We start from the raw sequence: 19,958 nt of genomic DNA, 5'->3' as shown, positions 1-19,958 counted from the left end.
TAAAATTAAAGTCTATTTGTCTTATATTAGTGTAACTACCCTGCTCTCTTCTGGTTACTTCATGAAGTAAAGGTACTTTATGCAAATAATTACCAGGAGATAACAGGTTGGTGATATTACAGGGAAAAAAATGCATTGACAAAATTCAATATGCCTTTCTGGTAAAAACTTTCAAGAAATTGGATTTAGGGGAAAATGCCTCAATAATAAATTACATAAATAAAAAAATATTCAGTTAACATCAAACTCAATAGTGAAAGGTTGAAAACTTTCCCTCTAAGATCAGGCATAAGAAAAGGGTGCCCATTCTCATCACTTGTATTCAATATAGTACCGGAAATCCTCACCAGAGCAATTAGGGAAAAATCATGATGACATGATCTGGTGTATAGAAAATCTTAGACCCCATCAGAAAAATATTAGAACTAATAAACAAATCCGGTAAAACCTCAGGCTACAATATCAACATGACAGGATCAGTTGTGTACTATGTACTGAAATAAACTATTTAAAAAGAAATAAATTAAGTAATCCAATTTGTAACAGCAATGTAATAAAATACTTAAAAATAACCAAAGAAGTGAAAGATCTATATCCCCAAACTACAAAACTTTGATGAGAGAAGTTGATGAAGGTACAAATAAGTGGAAAGATACATTGTATTCAAGTATTAGAAGAATTATTATTTTTCTTTTTTTAATAATAAATTTATTTTTATTGGTGTTCAATTTGCCAACATTCAGAATAACACCCAGTGCTCATCCCATCAAGTGCCCCCCTCAGTGACCGTCACCCATTCACCCCCACCCCCCGCCCTCCTCCCCTTCCACCACCCCTAGTTCGTTTCCCAGAGTTAGGAGTCTTCATGTTCTGTCTCCCTTTCTGATATTTCCTACCCATTGTTAAAATATAAATACTAATCAAAGCCATCAGTTGATTCAATGAAATCCCCATAAAAATTCCAATGGCATTTTCCACAGAAATAATAAAATTCTAATATTTGTATGGAACCACAAAAACCACCAAATAGCCAAAGCAATTTTGAGCAAGAAGAACAAAGCTGAAGACATCTTACTTATTGATTTCATATTATACTACAAAGCTATAGTAATCAAAACAATATGGTTGATACAGTCAGAAAAACAGATACATAGACCAATGGGACATAATTGTAACCAAAAAATAAGCCTATGCATATGTAGTCAATTAATATTTCACAAGGGATCTGGAAATATTCAATGGGGAAAAGATGGAAAAATGGTGTTGGGAAAATTATACACACATGCTAAAGAATGAAATTGGGCTCCTTGTATTTACTACTTATAAAAATTAACTCAGATTTGATTACAGTATTAAAGGTAATACCTGAAACTATAAAATTCTTTCTTTCTAGCTTAAAAGGTAGGAAATATTCCTTGTCATTTGTCTTAGCAATAAGTTTTTGTATATGACACTAAAAGCAAAATCAATGAAAACAACCAATAAGTTGAACTCCATCAACTAACTTCTGCATAGCAAAAGAAATGATCATCATAATGAAGTAACTTAATGGGAGAAAATAGTTGCAAACTTTATGTGGTAAACGGTTAATAGCTAATATATATACAAGGAGCTCATACAGAGCAACAGCAAAATAATAATAAAATAAATTTAAAAATTTAAAAAATGAGCAGAGTACTTAAATTGACATTTCTCCTAAGAAAACATACAAATCCTAAAAGAAATATGAAATTGTGCTCAACATAACTAATCATCAGGGAAATGCAAATCCAAACCACAATGAGATATCGTCTCACCCATGCTTTAATAGATATTATCAAAAACACAATATAAAACAAATGCTGGGGAATCCCTGGGTGGCAGCGGTTTGGCGCCTGCCTTTGGCCCAGGGCATGATCCTGGAGACCTGGGATCGAATCCCACGTCGGGCTCCCGGTGCATGGAGCCTGCTTCTCCCTCTGCCCGTGTCTCTGCTTCTCTCTCTCTCTCTCTCTCTCTGCGACTATCATAAATAAATAAAAATTTAAAAAAAATTTAAATAAAACAAATGCTGGCAAAAGTGTGGGTAAAAGGGAACTCTGATTTATTGTTGGTGGGAATGTAAACTGATACAGCCCTATGGAAAACAGTATAATGTTTCCTCAAAAAATTAAAAATAAAAATACCATATAATGCAGCAACCCCATTTCTAGGTATATATTTAAAGGAAATTAAATTTTAGGTGAATTTTAAAGAGATATCTGTACTCACATGCTTATTGCAGTATTAGTTGCAATAGTTAAGACATGGTAACAGCATAAGTGTACATAGCAGGATGAATGGAAAAGAAACATGTGGTTAGCATATAAAATGGAATATTATTCATATAAAATAATAAAGAGAATCCTACCATTTTCTTTTTTAAGATTTTATTTATTTATTCATAAGAGACACACAGAAAGAGGCAGAGGGAGAAGCAAGCGTCCTACTGGGAGCCTAATATGGGACCTACCATTTTCAACGACATGGATGGACCTTGTGGGCATTAGATTAAGTGACATTAATCAGATAGAGAAAGACAAATATTGTATATCACTTATATGTGGAATCTTAAAAGCTGGAATTGATAGGAAGACAGTAGAATTGTGGTTGCTAAGGATTTAGGGGTGGTGGAAATGGGGAAATGTTGATCAAGTGATACAAACTTTCAGTCATAAAATAATAAGTTCTGGGGATCTAAGGTACAGCATGGTGATGATGGTTAACAATATTGTAGTGTATACTAAAAAGATGATGTGAAAGGAAAATTTTAATATCTTGAAATAACAACAACAATGAAATGGCAAGTATGAGGTGAAAGATGTGATAAATAACCACACTTTGGTAAACATTTTACAATATATATGTATATCAAATCCTCACATTTTACACCATAAGTTTTTACAGTATTATATGAAAATTATATCTCAACAATGCTGAAAAATATATTAAAATGATAGTAATAATATGAGGTAATATTTATGTTGATTATCTTGGTTGTAGTAATTCACAGTATACACCAAATCATAAAATTGTATGCCTTACATATATACAATTTTAATTGTTGATTATACCTCAAAAAAGTTAGGGAAAAAAAACAACATAAGCAAAAAATGTATTAGTTTCTTAAATCATGAAGAAGAAGAAAGTTAAGGTAGAAATTGAAGTTAAAATATTAGCTTTTACAATAGCCCATGTATTTACCTTACTGAGATCTTTATTTTTATGTATGGCTTCAAGTAAGCTGCCTGTGTCCTTTCACTTCAATCTACAGAGGAGCCTTTAACATTTCTTGGAGGGCAGGTCTAGTGGTGATGAACTCCCTCAGCTTTTGTTTATCTGAAAATATCTTAATTTCTCTCTCACTTTTGAAGAATAGTTCTGCCAGATATAGGATTCTTGATTGATGGTTTTTTCTTTCATCATTTTGAATATATTGGCTAACTACCTCCTGGCCTTCAAAGTTTCTGATGAGAAATTATCTGATATTCTTATCTAGGATTCCTTGTACATGAAGAGTAAATTCTTTCATTCTGGCTTCAAGATTCTCTCTTTGTCATTGTCTTTTGACAGTTTGATTATAATAGTTCAGCCTACAGTTTTTTGAGCTTCTTGGATATTTATTTTTATGTCTTTAATCAAATTTTGGAAGTTTTCAGCTTTTATTTTTTCAAATAACCTCTCTGCCCCTTTCTGTCTCTGTTCTACTGGAACTCCCACAATGTGTATGGTGGTCTTCTTAATGGTGTCACACAGTTCCCCTAGATTCTGTTTACTTTTCTTCTATTTTTTTCTATTTGTTCCTCCAACTTGATTATTTTCATTGTCCTATCTTCAAGTTTACTGATTCTTTTGCTGGTCATATCTGCCTTTGAATTCCTATCACAAATTTTCATTTCAGTTACTGTTATTTTCAGTTCTAGAATTGTTTTTAAGGTTTTCTATCTCCTTATTGGCATTTCCATTTCATTCATACATAATTTTCTTGACATTCTCCACATCCTCCTTTAGTTTTTTGAACATATTTAAGAGAATTGTTTTATTTTTAAAAATTATTTAAATATTTTATTTATTTGTTTATTTATTTATTTATTTATTTATTTATTTATTTATTTATTTATGAGAAACAGAGGTAGCAAGAGAAAGCATAAGTGGGGAGGAGAGGGAGAAGAAGGCTTCCACTGAGCAGAGAGCCTGATGCTGGGCTCTGTCCCAGGACCCTGGGATCACCACCTGAGCTGAAGTTACTCAACTGACTGAGCCACCCAGGCATCCCTAAGACAGTTGTTTTAAAGTATTTTTCTATTAGGCTTGCCATCTTGTCTTTCTCACAGATATTTTCTGTTGTTTTAATTTTTTCCCCTTGCATGGGCCATACTTTTCTGTTTTTTGTATGCTTTGTGATTTATCTCTTTTTGAAAACTGGACATTTGTATCTAATAATTTTGTAGCTCTGCAAATCAGATTATCCCCCTTCTCATGTTGACTGTTTTTTGTTCTTATATTTGCACTATTGCAGGCTATCTCTGTACTGGGTATCAGTCTGAGGGGCAAACTTAAGGTACTGGGCTTCTTTCTCTAGGCATATGCAATGACTTTCTAAATTTCCCTGTACATATGGTGGCTTTTTAATGTCCTACACTTTAAATATTTAGTCTCTGAAAAGGGAAAAAAGAAAAATAAATGGAAAAGGAAAAAATAAAATGAAAATGAGAGGAGGGAGGAGAAGTAGGCTTTTTAAATCCCCTGAAAGTGACTTCAGTCCAACTGAGAGAGATTCCCAACAGCAGGAAGACGGTCGTGACAACTGCCTACCTCTGTGTTCAGAAGCAACAATCAGAAATGAGAACACAGATCTCTAATATTTGGGGAATAGGGTCTCCTTTGCCTAACTTGAATATTGCTAGCTATGTGGAAGCTGCTCTGAGAACATGGATGGATGCTTGCCACAGGGGTGGGGGAGTGGAGAATGGGTAGCCACTGCTGAACTGATTTTGACTGAAATTAACTGCCATTTACTGTTCAAGCCTTTTCCTGGAGGTTGCAAACCTTCTAGCAGACTCCAGTATTCCAAAACAGTTAAGACCTATGGATTCTGCTGGTGCAATTGTTGTCTAGGTGGGGAGACAGAATTCTTTTACTCCCAACTTCCCCGTCTTCTCAAAACCCTTCCATACTTGATTTCTAGGCATCTTTTTCTTTGGTTTTCTCTCATGCAATTGCTGACAGAGAGATAGCAATGGTAGAAATATTAAAAGTCAATGAAACAATGTCTCATCTAGTCAAAAGTTTTTAGAAAGTTAATGCCAATTTGGTTATTCTAAACACTGAGACACAGAGTAGAAACCATAATTGAAACACAATATTTATAGAGACTAATTGGTAAACAATTACCAATCAGCATACACAGTACAGTATCCATATCTTGATTGCATACTCCATTTTCTTAGTGTCTGTGTTTTGGTCTGGATGCTGATTCTGATTATCTTACCATAGTGAATAACTGAGGTTCAGGAAATACTTTGTCACATAAGTGGAGAAAATGTATTATCTTTCCAAGTGCCTTATTACAGTTGCACTTTTGCTTTTCTGTATACAGATTTCTGGTTTGTCTTTTATTCAGTTTATAAAATAAAAGAAACCTTGAGTAGTTATTACACAAAGCTAGGCTTCAAACAGACTTGAAAGAATGGGGAAACAAATGTAGCAGCAAGAAAAATAAAAAGTAAGCAAAGAATAAACAAATCATAAAGGACTTTAAAGAAATTTAGTATCTTCAAAACACTTCCTTTTAACATCTCTTAGCATTTCTCTTATTCCTTTTTCTATACATCTTCCAGAGAGTACCATAGAACACAGATATTAGTTCTACTCTTCCTACCTGTTTTATTTACAGAAGATTCCAGTCTTGTAGAAGATTCAACTAAAAAGCAGGTAATTAATTCACCAGTATTTGTTACATTCCTAATATGTGCCAATATCCTGACTGTCTCCTGGGAACATAATAACAGCTTATAGATCATATCAGTTAGGGGACACCTGGGTGGCTCAGTGGTTGAGCGTCTGCCTTTGGTTCAGGACGTGACCCTGCAGTCCCAGGATCAAGTCCCACATCAGGCTCCCTGTGAGGAGCCTGCTTCTCCCTGTGCCTGTGTCTCTGCTTCTCTCTCTGCATCTCTCATTAATAAATAAATAAAATCTTAAAAAAAAAAAGATGGTATCAGTTAGGTCTCTTCAAGAAACAATAGCAACAAGATATGTATATACATAAATATATATAAAATATATATCTAATAAAATATATAAATATTGTACATGTATGTGCACAATATGTATGTAATATAATTGTATTAGTTAGGGCTCTTCAGAGGAACAAGGAAAATATGACATGCAGGTGTGAGTGTGGATTAGAACCTTCACTAATATCATGTATATAGTACAATGTGTATATATATAATACAAAATATATGTAATATATAGTGTAATAAATATGTGATGATTATATATTTTCTCTCTGCATATATGTATATTCACATGAAATATATTTTATATTTATATGGTTATCTATCTATCTATCATCTATCTATCTATCTATCTATCTATCTATCTATCTCACATGATTGTGGGGGCTGGCACATCTAAAATCTGTAGAGCAATCTGACAGACTGGAGACTTGTAAGAGTCAATATCACAATTCTAAGTGTAAATTCCACACAATGACAGGATGGAAACTGAAGCAGTGTTTCCATGTTGCAGTCTTGAGTCCTTCTTTTTCAGAGAACATTGGTCTTAATTCTTAAGCTCTTTAGGTGACTGTATGAGGCCTATCTATGTTATGGATGGTAATCTGCTTTACTCAAAGTCTACTGATGGAAATTTTATTTTTCAGATTTTATTTATTTATTCATGAGAGACACACAGAGAGAGGCAGAGACATAGGCAGAGGGAGAAGCAGGCTCCTTGCAGGGAGCCTGATGTGGGACTCCATCCCAGAACTTTGGGATCACGCCCTGAGCCAAAGGCAGACCCTCAACTGCTGAGCCACCCAGGCGCCCCTACTGATGGAAATGTTAATCACATCTAAAAATATATCTTCAAACAAAATCCAGACTGGTGTTTGACCAAACACTGAGACATCATAGCCTAGCCAGGATCACATATGAAATTAACCATTGCAGAGACCAGCAGAAAAATGTAGACATGCTTTAAGGGAGCTTATTTTATAATAGTAATAATAATAACTGTTATTATTATAGTTATAGTTATTACATAACATTAAGAAACAAATATGAAGAGATAAAGCAATTATTTGCTATATTTGCCTAGGTGGCCTCTATGGGTTTTCATTGTACTATTCTTGTTAACTTTTCTCAGGTTAGTTTTGAACTTTTTAACAGCATTTTTAGGAAAAAGTGGTTAGAAGCAAATACATTTTGAGTAAATATAAAGTATAATATGTAAAATAATACACCTAAACATGTACAATAGTGACTAGTCCATTTTACTGGAGATGGGAAACAGAAATCAGGAAATACTCCCATGAGAGTTGTCTTATAAGACAAATAGTGTCTGGACAGGAAAATAGGAGTGGCAGAATGGAGTAGAAATGGACTTCTTTGTGATATAAGAAAAGGTTGAGTGAGCAATGATTTGAAGTCTGACAGTTGCTGATCCTATGAGAAAAAGTGACGAGACTGTCTATTCAAAATGGAACTATTGCTTACTAAACAAATTTTGTTCATCATAATTTCCTCCATATATATTATAGTCTCAGCAGATAACAGAGGTGTTGCTATATTTTTGAGTACAGTACATAGTGTTAAACTAATTTATTGATTTTTACTTGAATCTACTAGAAGATCTGGTGAAAATAAAGCACAGAGAAAGAGCAGAAAAAATAGCTGTGTTCTATGACGTTTTCTGGAAGAAGGGGAGGAGAAAGTTAGTAAGGAGTGTTAGTCTCTCTAAGGAAGTGGACTTTCTTCAAATCCTTTATTTAAATTACTATATTGTGTCCTCTAAATGACCAAAACAAGTTTTCTCACGCAGAGTATCTTCAAGTGTATAGATATTATACACTGTTGCCATATACACTCATGGGTCTTCTTTTATTTATTTTATTTTTTAAGATTTATTTATTTATTTATTTTAGAGAGAGCTCAGGGGAAGGGGCAAAAAGAGAGAGAGACAGTCTTAAGCAGTCTCTGTGCTGAGTGTGGAGTCCCACTAGGGGCTTGATCTCACCACCTGAGATTACAAACTGATCTGAGATCAAGAGTCTACCACTTAACTGACTGGGCCACCCATGAGGGACCTGTTTTAGAAGCACACAAAGCAATGTGGAATGTTCAACAAAGTTCATTTTGATGCCCTGTGTGGATACTCATGGAGTTTTTGGTTTGCTCTATAGAGTACATATATATTATTTATATCCAAACACTAGGTGTTTCCTTGAGCCTGAGATGTATACGAGATAGCAATGGTAGGAATATTAAGAGCCAATGAAACAATGTCTCATCGTATAGAAAATTTTTAGAAAGTTAATGCCAATTTAGGTTATTCTAAACACCTAGACGGAGTAGAAACCATAATCGAAACACAGTATTTGTAGAGACTAATTGGCAAACAATTTGTGTTTATAATAAACAATATCAGAAATAAAATATCAATCTCTGGACTAAGGGGGAGAATTATATTGTAAAAGAGGAAGTCTTCCCATTCTAAGTTATTAGGGTCTGTTGATAAGACTATTCTTATATATAAATACATAGAAGATTACAAAATCACAGAAATTGTAAGTTTCAGAAGGGTAATTTTTAAAGAAAACACAACTCAATGACTTTTGAAAATACAAAACAGTACTTTTCAGGAAAGATGTCAAACATCAAACTAATTGTGAGAGATAATATGCTTTGTTTATATAAAGCTCAATATTTTTTGTGTAGTTTCTGAGGAATAGTTTTTATTTTCACACCTCTCAACATTTTTATGAAAAAGTATTCTTTGCTTCTCAGTGACTGAATAATTGTTATTTTTTGTCATCATGTTCTGAATTTCTCATACTGAACTGAAATGCTTTTTTTCATTAAGCCACAAGAGATCTTTCATGAAAAAAAATCTCATTTAAATGTGGTTTCCATTCTTGTTGGAGAGAAATTTCTGCATTAGGAAGATATTTGACATCTTAACAGTTTGTCATTTTCCATGTATCATAATTGCCAATTAATTTGTAACCTTAGGGAAGGACCAAATGAACATGTCTAGAGAAAGGCTTCGGTTTGATGCCTTATTAGTATCAGTCCATACTGGTGGACCACTATCACCCAACTGGCAGAGATGACAGTGCTGTTTACAATACACCAAACACACCAACTGTAGTCAATGAAATCTTATTATTTAGGAATTCAAATATATCAAGTTGTTTAAATTATACCTTTCACTTTGATTTTTAATTTATCTTTTATTGCATCCACTTATTTTCCCTAGCACTATTTCATTTATAAGTAATCTTATAGCAAAGAATCATATACATCCATGAGTTTTACCTTAGGCAATCTAACAGCTGTTTTATAAGCTGTTCTTTTCAAGCCTTTTTGAACGTTTGAATATTGTAAGATATCAGATTCATTGTTAGTCATTTCCTGTTTACAACTAAACCAAAATATGGTTATAAAGCCTAAAGACATTTTATTCTTAAAATAAAATGAGTGGAATCAAAATGTATTTTGTTCTAAATGCTGAAAGTGCTTTCCTAAGGGAAACATAAAGATTCAAGAATTAGACTAGATAAAACTTTTATACATAAGAGATAGCATGCTGTAGAGGTGGAAATATAAACTCTAGAGCCAGACAAGACAGGTTGAAATCCTGAATATATTACCTGAACTCCTGGATTTGGGGCAAGTTATTGAACCTCTCTGAGACTCAGTTTTATCATTGAGTTATTAAATGAATCAGTTAATATTTAGAAATTATATAGAAAATTGACTGGCATAATGTGTTTGTGTTGGTTGAGTGAAGTAAACAAAAAGTCAAATATACCCATTATTCATTTTATTTTCCCCTGGATTGAATTGTTTTGCTTTATTAGATTTGCTTTTTAAAGAATTATCATTGAATTAATTTTGGCTTACTTCAACTTTCAACAGTTCTACTTTGGAAGTCCTGACATTTGCTTTCTGACAATATAGGATTGTCTGTGTTTTTAGACGTACAAAACAATTTTTTATTGTTTATAAATGCATACTACATAATAAATATATAATTAAAAATAAAATAGTGATTACTGTAATGAATACAGTAGTTTTCATAATCCAAACACAGTTAATGATAGAAGAAAAACCCTTTAGACATGCAAAAAATTGCACATCCTAGGTTTCAGACACGCTTTAAGAAAGGGAAGAAAAAAAAATAAATAAGAAAGGGAAGAAATTAAGGATGTGACAAAAGTGGTTGCAAATAATTTGTTGAAGACTAGGACTTCAAAGGAGCTATATTTCTGGCAATATGGGTTCCTCTGGATAGCTAGAGAACTCTCACAGCATAAATAACAAAACTTTTAGATCAAGTATAAATAAAATATTCATCACAGCTGAGTTTGAGAGATAGTAAGGAATATGCTCAGATATTAAAAATAGAAAATCAGAATAATGTGCAATGAATGCATCTGAGTATACTGTAATGGTAGCTGCTGGTATCAGACAAAGTAGAGCTTCTTGATTCAACCACTATGATTGAGACAAGAGACAAGTCTTTAGACTCTGCAAGGTAGGATGTCAAAATAGATTTCTCAGATTTTGGGGGGAAAGCCCACTCCTTTAATGAAATGGAGGCTAATTATATTCATATTGTTGTAGAGAAGATCTTTAGAACTTTAGAACTTTCATTTTGCAAAACTGATACTCTTATCCATTGAACTTCTCATTATTACTATTATTACTATTACTGTTATTATTTTTATTATCTCACTATCCCCTGGCAACCACCATCTACTTTCTATAAAGTTTCTAAGAGTTTGGCTGTGTTAGGTACCTCACATAAGTGGAATTTATGCAGTATTTGTCTTTTTGTTTCTGGCTTATTTCACTTAATGTCCTCAAGTTTCATCTCTGTTGTAATGTATAATGGCCTTTTCTTCTTTTTAAAGGCTGCATAATATTCTGGTGTGTGTGTGTGTCTATACCATATTTTCTTTATCCATTTATCTGTTGGACATTTAGGTCACTTCTACCTCTTGGTTATTGTGACTAGTACTGCAATAAACATGTATGCAAATATCTCTTCAAGATTCTATTTTTCTAATGTTTATTTATTTAAGCAATCTCTACACTGAATGTGGGGCTTGAACTCATGACTCCAAAATCAAGACCCACATGCTGTACTGACTGAAGCAGCCAGGTGTGCAAGATTCTATTTTTAATTATTTTGTATACACACCCAAAGGTGGGATTACTTGATCATGTGGTAATTCTGTTTTTAATTGTTTGAGGAACTCCATATTTTTCTATAGCACTTCCACAATTTTACCAATGGTGCATAACGGTTTCAATTTTCCAGACCCTTGCCAATACTTGTTTTCTGTTTTAGTTGTTGTTAGTGGTGTCAGTGGTGGTGGTGGTGTTAGTGGTAATACTGACAGACGTAAGATAGCTAATTGTGATTTTGATTTGAATATCCCTGATGATTAGTGATGATGAGTACATTTTCATATGCTTGTTGACATTATGTATGTATTCTTTGGAGAAATGTCTATTCAAGATCTTTGCCTATTTTTAAATCTTTTTTTTTGCTTTTTTTTGTTTTTTTGTTGTTGTTTAATTATAGGAAATTCTCTGTATATTCTAGATATTAACTCTTTATCAGATATATGATTTTCAAATCTTTTCTCCTATCCCACAGGTTGTCTTTATACTCTGTTGATTGCTTCCTTTGATGCTGGGAATTTTTAATTTTGATGAAGCCCCATTTATCTATTTTTACCTCTGTTGCTTTGCTTTTGGGTCATCAAGAAATCATTGTCAAATCTAACATCATGAAACATTCTGTAATATTTTATTCTAGCAGATTTATAGTTTTAAATCTTATGTTTCTGTCATAGATCCATTTGAGTTAATTATTGTATATCATTTAAGGCAAAGATCCAGTTTCATTCTTTTGCATGTGAATATCCTGATTTCCAGCACCATTTGTCTAAGAAACAGTCTTTTACCCATTGTGTAATCTTGGAACACTTTTCAAGTGACCATATAAGTGAGCATGTATTTTGTTTTGTTTTAATGCTCACTTTTCTAAAGAAAATTTTCATAATGTAGAATAGTTTTAGATTTACCAAAAGTTAAAAGGATAGCATGAGTACTTGATATACCCACACCCAAGTTCCAGTATTATTAATATCTTATATTACAAACACACATTTGTCACAACTAGTGAATCAATATGATGTATTATTACAAAGTCTAAACTTTGAGGGTGCCTGGGTGGCTCAGGAGTTAGGTGTCTGCCTTCAGCTCAGGTCATGATCTTGGGGTTATCAGGCTCCTTGCTCAGTGGGGATCCATCTCCTTCTTTCTGCCCCTCCTCCCCACTCATTCTCTCTCTCTCCTGTTCTCTCTCACTCACTCAAAAAAATAAATAAAACCTTTTAAAAAGCCACAAAACAAACAAAAAACAAGTCTATTCTTTCACCCAATATACTTTTTCTGCTCCAAGATGTCATCTAAGATACCATATTTCACATATTCTCCATGTATCCTTTGGCTCCTCTAAACTGTGATACTTTTTTCAGACTTTCTTTGTTTTTGATGACATCGATAGGTCTTAGGAGTATGTGTTATACATTTTGTAGACTATTCTTCAATTGAGATCTGTCTGACTTATTTTTTTCATGATTAGACTACAGTTAGAGATTCTTCATAAGATGATCATAGAGGTAAAATGCCAATGTTGTCATATTTTATAAAGGTACCAATTACTAACATGACTTATGACTGCTGATTTTGACTTTGCTTACCTGAGATAGTTTTTTCAGCTCTCTTCACTGTAAAGTTGTTTTTCCTCACTCCCTTCTTATGCACATCATTTCCTATTGAGTGAAGTCATTATGTTCCCCCAACATTTAAGGGATAAAGCATTAATACCCTACCTCCTTGAAAAATGGAACATCTATACCAATTATTTGGAATTCTACATAGGAGATTTGTCTTATTTATTTACTTATTTATTTATTTATTTATTCAGTCATTTATTTATATAAGTATATATAAATGGATATTTATTTTATACTTTGGTCATCCTACATTATTTTATTGATTATTTTTTCCATCTTTTAAGGCTAAAAAAACAACACAAGAAACAAGTATTGGTGAGGATGTGGAGAAAAAGGAATCCTTGTTCATTGCTGGTTGGAATGAAAACTGGTGTAGCCACTGTGGAAAAACAGTATGGAGGTTCTTCAAACAGTTAAAAACAGAACTATACTACAATGCAGCAATTACACTACTAGATACCTGCAAAATAGAAAAGTACTAATTTAAAGGGAATTAGTTTATTAGTTTATTATTAGTTTATTATGTTTATTGTAGTATTATTTACAACAGTATTATATTTTAATTCTTGACCTTAGGAACTATAAAGACTATACATGATTTAGAAATGAGACTATACCAAACAACGGCCAAAGGAGAATCGTCCACTCTATGCCTTCTTTTTGGTCTGGTCACGCAGAAATATAATGTTATCAGCTATGATTGTTGTTGCTTGTTGCCTCACATTATTTTTGTCTGTGTATTCACCGTAGTCTACTTTCCCTTCTACATAAATTTGGGACCCCTTTTTCACAAACTGATATGCCACATCTCTGAGACCTGGCCGGAATACTGATACCTTGTGCCACATTGTCTTTTGACTGACATTACCCATTTGGTATGTTTCACTCTCCCCTGGCTATACAATAGCCAAATTATGGAAGCAGCCCAAGTATCCATCAATATATGGCTGGATAAAGAAGATGCAATATATATCTATCTCTCTATATATGTCTATATATCTATATCTATATCTATTATCTATCTATCTATCTATCTATCTATCTATCTATCTATCTATATCTTGCCATTTACAATAACATGGATTGAGCTAGAGAGTATAATACTAAGTGAAATAATTGAGTCAGAAAAGTACAAATACTATGTGATTTCACTCATGTGGGATTTAATAAGCACAAGAAAATGAACAAGGAAAAAAAAAGAGAGAGAGAGAAACAAGGCAAGAAAGAGACTCTTAACTATTGAGAACAGACTGATGGTTACCAGAGAGGAGGTGGGTGGGGGACATGGGTGAAATAAGTGACAGGGATTAAAGAGTACACTTGTTAGGATGAGAGCACTGAGTAATATATATAATTTTTTTTAATTTTTTTTTTATTTATGATAGTCACAGAGAGAGAGAGAGAGAGAGATTGGCAGAGACACAGGCAGAGGGAGAAGCAGGCCCCATGCACCGGGAGCCTGATGTGGGATTCGATCCCAGGTCTCCAGGATCGCGCCCTGGGCCAAAGGCAGGCGCCAAACCGCTGCGCCACCCAGGGATCCCTATAATTGTTGAATCACTATATTGTACACATGAAACTAATATAACATTGTATGTTAACTATACTGGAATTAAAATAAAAATCTTATGGAAACAATAAGAAAAAAACAGAATTCACTGAGGATAAAGATAAAAAAAAATGTTTTCCTATTTTTGCTATTGGGAGCTCTTCAGTTGGCTACTTGTCCTACTGTGTTTGACATATTTCCATGTGTTTGTTTGTTTGTTTTTAGCACTTCCTTGCTTCTGGCAATGATAGGATGCTCCAGACATCTCGTCCAAATGTGGCTACAATGGGATTCTACTCTATTGCCATCTTGGTTGCATTTGAATATTCTATAATCCGGGGTACATAATCTCTTCAAAGGCAAAGCATAACGGGATGAAAACTTAAGAGCTTTGGAATAATTCAGAATAGAGTTCGAATTCTGGTGTGATTAACTAAAAAGCTTAAATACAGTGTATTTGGTGTGGTAACTTGCTCTAGACCACACATGTCTCTTTTGTACAGAAACAACTGGATTTTTTAGGTTCTATCTCTGAAGGAGCCTCATCAGTTATCCCTCCTTCCACATTTCCTACTTTATGACTTCTCTTATACATTTGTCTGGAAGGGTAACAGGGTTTATGATTTGATTCTAACTGGACACTCATCTATTAAAGTTCTTTATATATACACGCCATGTTGGTCAACTATGTTCTTTTTTTTTTTTTAATTTTTTTTTTATTTATTTATGATAGGCACACAGTGAGAGAGAGAGAGGCAGAGACACAGGCAGAGGGAGAAGCAGGCTCCATGCACCGGGAGCCCGATGTGGGATTCGATCCCGGGTCTCCAGGATCGCGCCCTGGGCCAAAGGCAGGCGCCAAACCGCTGCGCCAGCCAGGGATCCCCCGGTCAACTATGTTCTACATAAATATTAACTCTTTGGGATTTGCAATTTATTTCCTCTTGGTTCAATTGACTTCAAAATATTATTTTTAATATTTAAAACAATTGATTCTTATTTAGTATTTCTGTGCTTATTTGGCTGTATATATTACAGGTTGGTTTGGAGTTGAGGGTGTAAGATGTTTATTAGGTATCAAAGCCCGAAAAAAGCAGAGAGAGAAGATAAAGGAAGCCAGTGTCAGTCTGAAAAGCAGCACCAATAAGGGCTTCAGCCAATGTCGTGTGAGTGCAGCCCAGCAGAATGGCCGGATAGGACTGAAATGGCCAGGCCTTCATGCCAGGCTTGCATGGTCCCCTGATGCAGGCTGCTCAGGGGAATGAGCTTGGGGAACAGCAATCTGCAGCTAAGGCAGATCCTCAAGTAGCTGAGAGCTGAAGGCTGTCTACTGAAGGCATATCCTTCACTGAAAACAATCAGAACAGTATATTTATCTCCAGGTCTATAACATGTATGTATGTAATGCACATGTATGTATGAAAACCTGTAATTCTGTAAAGTTAGAGGAAAAACGTGGTGATCTTTGGCCTAGTTAGTGAAATATTCATAAAGAATAACATCTTTGAGCTCTTCTAGGAGTATGAATGATCATCTACAATAGCTTTGCATACTCTTCTTTTTCTTGCTCTGTTATTGGTTACATCAGTGCCTGTTGAAGCTTACAGATAAATTACTGTGGCTCTTAATATTAACTAATAAAACATAATCCATCACTCATGGTTCTGCTTCTAACAACTAATGTGACTGGACAATTAAAATCAGCTTTGTATTGTAGGCATATATGTTAGGTTTAAATACTACTGATGTTTCATAAGGAAATCAAATGCCTTGTTTTCACAATTAAAGTCATTGTTTTGAAAGGGAGAATTTAATGTTACTTTCAAGGTTTACTTTTGTGCTTTGGGCAGAGAACAGTTTGCCAGAATAATTTTTATATTATTTATAGTTCTAGTTATAAACTCTTTTAGTATTTTCCTTTAAGTCTTACACTTCCACATTAAAGAGATGTGGGAAAATTAACTCCTTTCTTTTTTTTTTTTTTGGAAAATGGTGTTGTAACTTTTCACCAATACTCACAAACATGCATATTATTAATGCCTCATGCCTAAAGGTTATGGTATTAAAATATCTGTAGAAAATTATATAGTCTTGGAATAGTACATTACAATCTTTTGGGGAGAGAAAACTTTTTTGCTTCATTGTCATTATAGTTAATTCTAATAGACCTAGGACCTAAACTTTCATGCTATTTTATCATTATGTCAGTCATGACACAATAAAAGTGTAAATTCTTATTTTCAAGATTGGAAAAGAGAGAAATTCATTTTTAATGCATACTAACTAGAAATGGAATAACCACTTGCCACAGGAGAAGATTAATAACCAGGGACTGTATTATGAACTGAACATTCAAATTCTGTACTCTGGCATACAATCTCTAGACTATGTTTATGATGTATAAATTGTACATTAGCCTATGCCAAAGGCTTAGTGTAAAGTGATTTCAACGATATTGTCCTGTTTTCTTTTTTCCTCATAAAAATGTAAACTGTACTGGAAAATGTAAACTGTACTGTAATTAGAGGAAGCATATCCCCTGTAGTAGTGGAAATAACAAAAGTAACACTTTGCATTTGGATGATAGCTCCATATTCCCCTGGAAAACTGAATTCCTTAAGACACAATAACCAGATATCTTTGAGATGATCATATAGCAGCTGTTGTATTGATTCTTAGTCAACTGAAATATTCATAAGATGTCATGCAAATTATCACAAAAAAGATTCCTGGCCAAAATAAATCTATTAAATCATGATAAGCTTCATCTTCAGTTAGGTTTCAGACTACCACACAAAGGAAAGTTCACACATAAATAAACGCATTTAATATTTGAGAGTTCTCATTAAACTCAAAATTAGGTAGTGCAGGGTCACTATTTAATGAATTCAGATCCGGTATTTCTTAATACAATTTCCTTTCTGGTATCCTTGCTTCTTCCCACCTCCTGATCTTTTTTTTTTTTTTTTCATGCACTAGCGTTACTGATTCTTTTAAAAACTATCACTTCTCCACACCTCCACACCCAATGAATTACCATGACATGGTAATTAACTATTAATATGAGTCTCAAATTACCGCTGCCTAACTGTTTTTAGTTTCTGGTTATTTATTTCATTTTTGCCTCAATTACATTGGTAGCACATCAAGTCTGATCTCAGTTTCATCCTCCCTACCATGATGGGGCTGTATGTTCTGAGTTGCAAATTCCTTCATGGGGCTTTCATTTCTTTCCTAATTCTATTCTCAGGCTATCTGGGGCTGAACTGCGACCCCACCCCAAAGTTCTGTATGTTGAATAGCAACCCCAAGTACCTCAGAATGTGCTTGCATTCGGAGGAAGGGATGTTAAAAGATAATATGAGGTCATTAGAGTGTGCCCTAATCCAATACAATTGTCCTTATAGGGAGATTAGGACACAGACATACATGGGGGAAAGACCAGGTGCAGCCACAGTGAGAAAATTGCCTCTACAAACCAAGGAGAGAGTCCTCAGAGGAAACCAATTTTCTGGACACCTTAATCTCAGACTTTTAATCTCCAGAGCTGTGAAAATAACATTTCTTTTGTTAAAGTCACCCAGTCCCAGTTTATGGTACTTTTTTGTGGTAGCCCTGGCAAGTGAATATGCAGGCTAATTCCAAACTCCTGGACATGGCTTGTGTGTTTCTTTAAGTCAAGTGCCTCAGCCTGATCTTTGCTACACATCGCATTTATCTGCTCTATTATACTATTTCTCTTTCTCTCTTTTTAAAATGTCTCTACTTTCAGTATAAAATTAAAAAAAATCAGATTAGGTATTGCCATTTTATTTTATTTTTCTGAGATGTTCCTGAAGCAGTATTTATTCTTAGGTAAACATTTGCATAGCCTCTTATGACTCTATTTTATGAACTTTATCCTTTTCTAGATTTAGTAATTTTGCACTGTTTATTTTTGAGTCCTTGTTTTCGGTCCTGAATTTTCTCAATAAATATAAGTTAAAAGAATGGTTAAATAGAGGCTTTGTTACCATTGATTAATGATCTGTAGGTTTGGGACTTCAAAATAGTTCTCAGTGCCCCTTCCAATGTAACTAACAAGAAGTGGTAGAGCTAATTCACACTTCAAGCAAATACCTGAACTGAGCATGAAATAGTTATAGGAGGTAGCACAATGAATTAAGGTTATTTATAATAACATTGTCTGGTTGCTAAAAGAGTAGATCTTAAAAGTTCACATTACAAGAAAAAAACATAACTATGTGTGATGTGTGTGGTAATCCTGTCTGAGAAAATCCAGAAGTCTGGTTACATGCTGAAAACAAAGGAAATCTCTGGATAACCTTTGGTGGTATGTCAACTGGAGCATTCTAAGTTGAGATCACTTAGGGAAGAAGAAATATTTTGCTTTTGTACTGAATTTTCCTTGCTGAGATACAATCATGCAATCATATTAAAAGTGTAAGCAATCCCTGTCACTTTGCAGTGGTCCCCTAAACATTCTAGAATAAATTTATTATTAAAAGGAACTTCTGAAGCCTTCTCTTTAAGAAGGCACATGAAAAATATTGGGAAAAGGATTAGGTGTATAGGGATAAGAAAATTATTTTGAGACATTGCCTTAGAAAAATTAAAAATATGTGTTTTTCTAGAGAACAAAAATAAAATTGGTCCTTTTTTCTAGACATTAAAATCATTCAAAGAATAGAGTTCCTCAGATATAGCTGAGCTCTTCACTAAAGTCATTCAATTACTTTCTATAAGAACTTGAACATACTAAAGTCGGCCCTAATCTTCCAATTACCACAATAAAAACACATTAATTAATTAATTTATGTTTTTTAAACACATTAATTTATTACTGTTTTAGTTCTTCAACTTTTTGCACAGGAAACCAACTAATTTTCTGAATCATCACTTTCCTTTTGAATTTATTCATAACATTATGCATGCATTTTAAAAATAATTTTCATTTGAAAGTAATTTTAGATTTATAGGAAGTAACAAGGATAGTACAGAGTGCTCCCATGTATCCTACACCTGGTTTCCTCAATTATTAACATATATTAAAAATATTTTATTTATTTATTCACTTATTCATTTATTTATTTAGAGAGACACAAGCAAGGGGATGGGCAGAGAGAGAGGGGAGAGAGAATCTCAAGCAAACTCTGTACTGAGCACTAGGCCTGATGTGGGGCTCAACCCTGAGATGAACCTGAGCTGAAATCAAGAGTCAAATATTCAGCCAACTGAATCACCCAGATGTCCCTGAATTGTTAATATTTGTATTACTAATGGTATGTTTGTCTCAAAAAAGCAACTAGATTACTAACAGCTAAAATCCATACCTTATTCAAACCT

The 19,958-nt window shown here is 33.8% G+C and overlaps 1 long non-coding RNA gene across 1 annotated transcript in view; it reads right to left on the bottom strand.

Moving 5' to 3' along the window:
• Nucleotides 1-19,958, bottom strand: part of LOC119877710 — a 71,606-nt gene that overhangs the window by 25,067 nt on the left and 26,581 nt on the right. The gene's annotated exons all lie outside the window — the stretch shown is intronic.

This window comes from Canis lupus, chromosome 29 (genome assembly GCF_011100685.1).
Source record: "Canis lupus familiaris isolate Mischka breed German Shepherd chromosome 29, alternate assembly UU_Cfam_GSD_1.0, whole genome shotgun sequence".
Lineage (NCBI taxonomy): Eukaryota > Metazoa > Chordata > Mammalia > Carnivora > Canidae > Canis > Canis lupus.
This window is presented reverse-complemented; position numbering and strand designations above follow the sequence as displayed.